This window comes from Lygodium microphyllum, chromosome 3 (genome assembly GCF_053477565.2).
Source record: "Lygodium microphyllum isolate KBCC chromosome 3, Lygodium_microphyllum_v1.1.10, whole genome shotgun sequence".
NCBI classification, from domain to species: domain Eukaryota; kingdom Viridiplantae; phylum Streptophyta; class Polypodiopsida; order Schizaeales; family Lygodiaceae; genus Lygodium; species Lygodium microphyllum.
Genome location: NC_141137.1, coordinates 96218719 through 96228433, shown reverse-complemented (window position 1 = coordinate 96228433; position 9715 = coordinate 96218719).

Here is a 9715-nt window from a genome sequence, read left to right as displayed (position 1 = left end):
GTGGATTGTGCGCAAGCAATTCTTTTCATGATTTCACCCTAATGTGATGCATCGTTGCTAAGGTAGCACCGAAGTAATTCATGCTACTACCATTCTTTAAAGACTTAAAATGAATGAATCCTATATATCAACATATGCATAAAATCAGATTTCAATGGATTCTTAACTCTCACATAGAAATATACACTTTTCTCCTACTCTTTATGGTTTTGAATTCATTGGTAGGTGTAAAAAGTAATTTTCATGTATTTTTAATATAAAAATAATAAATATAAACTTTAACATAAAATGAGGATAGACGGAGACTAAAGCTCATGTCCTAGCCCACCATACATTCACTGACACATTAATAATATTTTGGCACATAAAACCTATTTTTTCTTATAAAACTTATTTTTCTTAAAGTTTCTTTATATATATATATATATATATATATATATATATATGAGATATTTTTTGATTTTTAAAAAGTAAAATGATTAAGAATACTGAGATTTGTCATTATCACCATTCCATGCCATAAGAACATGATATGACACAACAAAACCCATAAACTCATGATTTATCATAAAACCACATTTTTTGAGTTTTGCATGTTTAGCACAAAATTATTAATCAATTAATACTTGTTTTTTTTTTGATAATTCCTGATAGGATAAATCACTTACAAGCAGTAACAACCATTGCTAACCATATGAAACCAAAACACATCATAAAACTATGAAAAATCCTACTCATGCATAAAACCGTATAAAAATCCATATGTATTTTGTGCTTGGGAACCCGCTGATGCTCATTTGTGGTGGTGGCTATTGACACCTCTCCGACCATCGATCTAAGCTTCATAATGCTTTAACTTCATCCCACATTCAAAATCTTTCATCTTAGCCCACCTCTTTCTCACATAGAATCAACCATGGAAACAAGCACTAAGAGGAGAAAGAGAGAGAGAGAGAGAGAGAGGAGAGATAAAGACTAAATTGGAGATTTTCATTCCTTGCATCATATTGCATGTTCATAGTGTTAGATTGAAGCCTTCAATGTGTAGATCGGGGATATGCCTTCCATCTTTGATGATCTTGCCCAAATCGGAAAGCCACACTTGATGAATCAAAGGGGTGTTAGAAAACTGCGCACCCCCCTTCTCCATGTTGAATTTTTTTTTGTTTAAGCCCTTAGCTTAATCATTAACCTTAGAAGTTAATCGGTTTAGTTTTTGCATGTTCATACTACTTGAAAGTGGTTTCGGTCTAGTGGGAGGGCCAAACAAGCTTGGAATCATGAACGAATAGCTTCATGGCATCGAAATCTATCAAAATTGGCCTCTGTCGTGCACTTTTCATCTCCTAAATCGGGTAGTTGCTCATACTGACAAACCTTATGGGGATTAAATGGGGGGTCAAATGACCTCTGATTGACAAACGGAGACTTATGTTGGGTTTGTGGCATCAAAATGTATCTAGGAAAACTCTAGCTCCTTGATCCATGATTTTTTTATTTTCCATGAAAAATTGCTCTTTTATGCTTCAGGGTCTTCTTTTGCTTTAAATTGGCTTTAAAAATCCGCTCTCACAGTCTGTATTGGAGCAGTTGGTTAGTGACTAGCTTCGGATCTTTGGCAGACTATGTTGGGCCTATCCCTCATGGACTTCATGCATTGATTTTGTTAGGGATAGGATGAGAGTTGTATTATGCCCTATTGTGTATTTTATTTGAAGCAGCTTGATACTCTTTATGGCTTATGTTTTTGTAAATTATTTTATGGTTTCGATGGGCTAAGTCACCCTATCTTGTGGTTCCCAATGAGAGCTGAATTTTAGATCCTTGAGGTGTAGGAGAGTCATTAGGAGTCACAACAATTGATTGGGGGATGCTTTGTATGTGTGTGCAATGAGGTGTTAGTTACCTATAGGTGTAGGATACTCCCTCTATTGGAGTGGGGATGAGTAAAATTGTTGGACTACAAATCAATACAAAAATCCAATTTAGCTAGATTAGTATATAGCCTTTAGACACTCTTGGCTATGAGACTGTGTGGATTGGTGAGCATAGGAGGTCTGCTAGCTAGAGCCTTAGAGCTAGCGTCGACCCCTATTTAGGTCCTAACATATAGTACTTGAAATGAAGGAACCATGTGAAGTTTATGTGATGAGCAAGAAATACAGAAAGGCATTTCCACAAGAAAGCAAGAATAGAGTGAAAGCTCCTTTACAGTTGTTGGTGCATGCTAACTTCTGTAGTAAAATGTCTATATAAGCCTTGCGGGAATCTTCTTATTTTATGTTGGTCATTGATGATTATAGTAAGAAGTTGTGGATATACTTTCTTCATGGTAAGATTCAAACTTTTGATAAGTTTTCAAAATAGCTAAGACCTATTGGGAATGAAATATAAGAAAGTGTGGATAATTTTAGAACAGATGGTGATGGTGAGTTCAACTCTAAGGAGTTTGAAGACTTTTGCAAGAGCAAATGGGTTAAGCATCAATTGACGATGCCTCATACACCTCAACAGAATGGCATTATTGAACACTATAATTGCACCATTGTGAAAATGACAAGGTGCATGCTTGAGGACATGGATTGCCTACCTAGTTTTAGACAGAAGCTGTTAATACTATAGTCTATATTCTCAATTGGAGTTACACAAAGGCTCTTAAGGGAAAAACTCCTCACGATGCCTATTCTAGTAAGAAACCATCTATCTTGCACTTTAGAACTTTTAAGTGTAAATGTTATGCACATGTTCCAAAGGATAAGATAAAAAATTTAAAATAAAAAAGCACAAAATGTATCTTTTTGGATTATAGTGGATGAGCAAAAGGCATAAAAATTATATGACCGAGAGATAAAGAAGATTATAGTGAGTCAGATGTGATATTTAAGGAGTAGCCACATACAATGGAGGAGGAGAATATAAGTTCTCCCACTTTACCATATAGCAAAGAAGCAAGGCACTATGAACCTGTCCCAAGGGATATCTCTATCCTCAAGGAGGAGAAAGCATCATCTTCAAATGATAACGAAAAAGTTTACCAACCTACAATCATGCCACTGGAAAAGCCATTGGCGTGATGGGTGAAGCAGCTCTATAATCATGGTAATCCTATGCCTATAATTATTAATGAAAAGGTAGATGGACCAAGGAGGCCTTAAAGAATAGAGAGCAAAGCAAGGTTCTTGTTCAAAGAAGTCAATGTGGCCTTGAATGACTGCAATTATGAGAGAAGCAAAGGACACAATAGACTTGGAAGAAGCAATTCCAGATCCAACATGGAGAGGAGCTCTGCAAGCTAAGTATGATAACATAATGAAGAATGTTAATTGGGAGCTAGTGGATTGGCTAGAAAAGAGGAAGATTATTGGCACCAAGTGGGTTTGGAAGGTAAAATACAAAGTTGATGGAAGATTAGAAAAGTTGAGCAAGTTCTCAAACAAACCACAAGAAAGTCATTGAAAAGTTGGGATCTGGGTGCTTAGATACTTGAAGGGAACTCTTGACTATGATATCACATAGAGTTCTAGAAGTGCTCTTGTAGCGAACTTTGGACAAGTGGCAATGATTTTGAAAAAAATATTTTTGGATAGTGTTTCTCTTTGGGTTCAGGAATCTCCTATAGAATGAAGATCCAACAATGCTAAGATGTGACAATTAGAGTTGTGTCTTCATTGCCAAAAATCCAAATTTTTATGCATGCACCAAACACATTGAGATCCAATATCACTATATGCATGATTTGATTGAGGATGGGATAGTAGACCTTATCCATTGTCCCAATAGAGGATAATAGAACATATATCTTCACCAAAGTTCTTATGAAGGACATGCTTCAAGTTTGTTCTTAGAGACTCGCGGTGTTGGTAGTCGAGGATATAGTTTGACATTGGAGGGGGGGGGGTATTAGATATGCTAAATGCCGCCCCATCCTCGTAAGGTGCCACAAATGATCCATGGTGCTTTAAGTTGTAAGGCCCCCATTATGAGGAGAAGCCATGTGTGAGCCTAGTTGGGTCTTGACTTGTATGTCAGGTGAGGTCTATGTGACTGGATGGCAAAAATGTGACCTTTTTTTTGCTTTCTTCACTTTGCAGTAAACAAGCTTGAATTTTTGTCAACAATATGGCAAAGGCAAATCAGTAGGCCAAGTAGCTCAAATTTTGTCATCGTGCAATAGGTGAACCTGTGGAGCATAAATGTTATATCTGCAAGTTGCAAAGGCAAACTAGTGGGCAATGGTGAATAGCTTGAATGTGACAATGGTGGCTTTTGCTAGTAGGGAGATCAATTCATACAACACCCCACTGATAGTGTATCAAGCAACTTATGCCAAAATTCATTCATGCATTCATGGAGAAGATGGGAGAGAACAACACAAAACCTACATATGTCATCGGAACATTATAAAAACCATTATGATTGAAATGATTCAATTGACCCCCACCTTTTTTTATTTGTTACATACAATGGCTTTTAAAAAAGGGGAAATATGCCCTTGATAGATGAAAGTTATCAACATTTAGCAACCATGATACTTTGAAATATAATCGAACTTCTCACTCTCTTTTGATATGACTTACAATACCAAAGGGTAGATGAAAAATTGATAGGAAGATGTCTTGACAAGAGCCATTGTTAATGAATTGGAGTCACAAAGAAGCCACATAGTGGATCATGCAAAGCTCAATTTGTATGTTGCACACCACATGAGGAAGTGAAAAGGAAAACTTGAAAGCCAAAGAAAGGAATGAATTTGATTAGTGTTAGCCTTATTTTTGTACTTTGGGATACCATTCTAAGAATTAGGCCTACATTAAGATCAGATACATCTATACTATCTCTTATTTTATGTTTTACCAGGCCTATTACCAAACCTGACAAAATCTATGTGGCATGCATTTCAATAACCTAGAGAAACTTTAAATTTTATCTTTAAAAATTGTAGTTTAAAAGTTTTAAAATATCCTAACTTGCACCCATCCTGTTTCAATGGATGGTAGAGAATTAATTTTGTCCATTGCCCATGTGGCAATGGGATCTAAGCTAGGGCTTCTAACTATGGTGCCCACATGGCAATGGAGCCTGAGCATGATTGTTGAGGTTTCATGAAAAGAGTTGAGCTTAGGGATTGCTTGCAAAGGTGAGCTTTAAAGGGAAAAGGGGTCATCATGAGCCAACGTTGACCCCCCTAAGAGTTGTCATGACATTCTCTGGAGTCCCACCCATAAAGTTGTTTCAATATATGGCCTAATGTGTAAAGTAATTTAGACTATTGTACTTTAGAAGAGTAGATATGTTTTTATTGCTAGCATGTCTATGAAAAATACATAATAGGACACAGAGAATGCTTCATGGGGTAAATCCCAAATCTCATAACCAAAACTCATAAAAACTCAGAACTAACCACATAGAGACATAGAAACACTAACTTCAGCACTACAAATAAGAGAATAAAAAATGAATCACAGAGAACATGCTGAAAATAAGATAAAGACACAATAGATGATGGTGCCAACTTCCAGATCCTCAATATATCTTGATAAATCCATCATACATCAAGTATAGACATCACAGATGATCAGATCCATGAGAATGACACATAGAAATGCCTCATCAAGTCACGTTTTCTAACTACCTCAAAACTACCCTTCATGAGGCACTAAACTTCATAAGACAAATAAAGATTGCCTCACACATAAGACTAACATAACTAAGGTCCAACCATGCTAAGGGTATAATACATGATCCATAAATTGTGAGACCATGACCATGGCTAACACCTAGCACAACCCGGTGGATGGCTGGCACAGCCATGACACATGAACCCTCGCATGATCCCTAAAGTCAAAATGCCTTATCCAAAACCTGACATATCTGATGAGAAAAATTATGCCTTACCCATAGCCTTGCACCATGAAGTAAGTCACAAAGAAAAACCATAAGTAGAGCCTCTCCAGTAGCATACTTATAGCCTTCTAAATGGTTGCATAATCCCCTCAAGAGACAATTGAAACAAAACATATAGGAAAACATATAAAGTATGAAATAAATATGATGGATAAACAAAGAAATAGATTTGAAGGTGGTAGATAAAAGTAACTCATGAGCTAGGAGGCTCATGAGCATCATGGTAGTCCATAATAGACTGCTCGTGGCCATGCTGCTCATGTGATCCATGAGTTGAAATAGTCATATTGTGAATCCTATCAACTGTGAGATCCCTAATCTTAACCTGGTGGTTAAGATCATGCAAAACAACACTAATATCAGCCCTAACCACATCATCATCATGTGCAAGCCAATTTTTAGTACTATGAAGTTGCTTAGCATGTTGCAATCCATCAAGCATATCCACAAGTCTATGGTACTCAGCCTCTGTAGACCATCAAACTTATCTTACAACATGTCTTTCTCATGTATCAATGCTTCCATATTCTCACACACAAAGGATTGTTGTAATACTGCATAGGGCCGAGAAAGAGTAAGAATATCATAAACTACTCTATGAGGCAAAAATCCATTGCCTGCTTTATGAGACAAAACTACTGTTGAGATATCGAGCTCCACTTGTGATATGCCAGGGTGACCGTTGTGCATTTATGTCACCGACTTGTCAGTTGCAAATGCGGTTGGTACACCGCCCATGAATAATAGCTAGATGATAGCTATCCTTATCTACTCTAGTTCATGGCTCAATTAGTATGCCACCTTAGTTGAGTTTGGTTTGAGACCCATATATAGGGTTCTTCTATTTCTATGTACTAGAGTTCTTTTTGGCTTACACAACTAAGAAGAGGAAAACTGTTTTCAGCCTCCACCCTTGTGTGTATTCCCCCATTGTGCAAGCAAGAAAGCTACAAGTGAGACTCCTTCCTTCTCTCCCACAATCTTGACATGGTATCAGAGCCTTGCTCGTGGTAAGGAGCTCTAGAAAGCAAGCCAAGTTCGCGGTGTTCTGGTAAGAGGACCAGTGTTGCTTTCATTTTTCTATTTTGGGAGCAAGTCTCTGTAGGTAGCACAACTGGAAAGTGCAAGAGTGCATTGTCTCAGATTGAGACTCCCTTCACGGTGTAGCAAGAGGGCAATATATGCTGCGGGGGAGGCCTTTAGACCTTGATTGCTCTGTTTTTTTGATTTGAGGGCATTTCGGGGCCTGTTTTGGAGGTGGAAGTTTTCTGCACGCACTCAGGAAAAGACCCTGTTTTATGCTGTGCGACCATTGTTCTATAGGTCAATGAAAAGTTACTGTAGAAATTGCATCGTATGCCTGTGCGCAGAGACATTAGGAGTTACAGAATCATCCTTGTTGCCTGTTGATGCAAAATCGTCACTAGGAAGTGACTGTGTGGTTAAATACCACTTTCGTCAGTTTTATAGATTTGCCCTTGTGAGGCTGAAGCTGTATTCTTTGCAGTGACAGAATTTTTTGCAGTGTTCTGTAATGGCGTCTGATTCTCTTTCACAGATTGTCACTGAAAAGCTTGACAAGAACAACTTCCAAGCATGGAAGTTCAGAATGACGAATTTCCTTATGGAAAAATGATATTGGGAATTCGTTGCAGGAAATGAAGAAGAACCAGTTCTTCCTGATGTTCCCAATCAACAGCAAATGCAGGCATTTAAAGCATGGCATGAGAGAGCCAGAAAAGTTATGCACTGTCTGTCTATTAGCATTTCAGACTCTATGATTGTGCATATTCAGGATGCAAATACGCTAAAGGAGGCATGGGATACTCTGTCAAAAATGTATAGCACAAATACGCAAGCTAGGAAAATGCAGCTCAAGCAAGAGTTGCACAATGTCCAAAGAGAAAGTATGAGCATCAATGACTACCACATGAAGGTGAAGAAGATTGCAGATGCACTTGCTTCCATTGGGTCGCCAGTGGAAGATGATGATTTAGTCTCAGTGACCTTGAATGGTCTAGGAAAGGATTATGCACAGTTCCGAACATCAATTTCCGTCCGTGAAAGATTTCCTGATTTTGAGGAGTTGATTGCTCTTCTAATTTCTGAGGAGCAGAGAAATGGTGGTGCATCTTCTTCAGAAGGAACTTCAAAAGAAACTGTCTTCTACTCAAATGCTGGAAGAGGTAGAGGCAGAGGTAGAGGAGGTCAATCTGGAGGCCGTGGTAGAAATCAGAATATGCAGCAGACTCAAGAAAATGAGTCCTATGGAGGAGGACGTGGTAACTCTAGAGGCATGGGGAGCCCAAGAGGTCGTGGTGGATGGCAAAGAGGCCAAAATGCAAACAGCAATGTTGAATGCTACTACTGTGGTAAAATGGGTCATATGGCTAACGACTGCTATAAAAAGCAGAATGACATCATGAATGGAAAATTGCAACAAGGGAATTATGCATCTTCTAGTAGACAGGGTGAGACAGAAATGAGCATTTGTTTATGGTGCAGCATATGACCAATTCTGTGACAAGTGCAGAAGAAAGCAACGATGTGTGGTATGTTGACTCAGGTGCATCAAACCACATGACAGGTAATGCAGAATGGATGCAAGATGCAAGGAAAATGGAAAAAAAAGGATTTGTGGAGACTGGTGATGATACTGCACATCCTATTGTGCAGATTGGAAAAATTCATTTGTCTATGCAGGATGGGAAAAAGAAATACCTGTCGGATGTATTTCATGTCCCGAATATCACCAAGAACCTGGTTTCTGTTGGTCAAATGATTGAGCAGGGCTTGCAGGTCAGATTTAATTCTCATGGATGCTTTGTTGAGGATATGAAAAATAAAGGTCACTTGATAGCAAAAGGAAAGAAGAAGGGCAGAATGTTTACGTTGGATGCAGACATGCCTGAATTGAGTGCAGCAATGTTTACACATGGGACCGGTGTAGTTGCAGATATTGATATCTGGCATAAACACATTGGTCATGTTAATGTACAGTGACTTAAATCAATGCAAGCCCAAAATATTGTTGCAGGATTGCCTAAATTCAAGGTTGCAGAAATGCATAAGGTATGTGAAGCTTGTCAGTTTGGAAAATAGGCAAGGAAACCATTTCCTAGACATGTTCAAGAGAGTAAGAAGCCATTGGAATTAATCCACTCTGATGTGTGGACTACTAAAGTTGCATCTCTTGGCGGCTGTCATTATTTTGTCACTTTTATTGATGACTATAGCAGAAAAGTTTGGGTGTATTTTATGAAAAAGAAAAGTGAAGTTTTTGGGAATTTCAAAACTCTTAAAGCTATGGTTGAAAAAGAAACAGGCCTGCAAATAAAATGCCTAAGGTCAGATGGAGGGGGAGAGTACCTCTCAAATGAGTTTGCAAGGTTCCTACAGGAGCATGGCATAAAGCATCAATATTCATGCAGTCATATCCCACAACAAAATGGAATTGCAGAAAGGAAAAACAAGCATATTGGAGAGGTATCTCGTGCTATGCTCAATGAAAAAGACCTGCCAGATTTTTATTGGGCTGAGGCAGTTGCTACAACAGTCTACATAATGAACAGGATTCTCACTGCAGCAATACATGGGATGGCTCCAGAGGAGAGGTATACTGGTAGGAAACCAGATATTTCTCATTTGAAAATATTTGGTTGCATTGCCTATGTTCATGTGCCAGATAAGTTGAGATCCAAGTTGGATCCAAAAGCTCAAAAGTGCATCTTTATTGGTTACTCTTTGCAGTAGAAAGGGTATAGATGCTATAACCCTTCTACTCGTAAGTTTACAGTGAGCAGAGATGTCG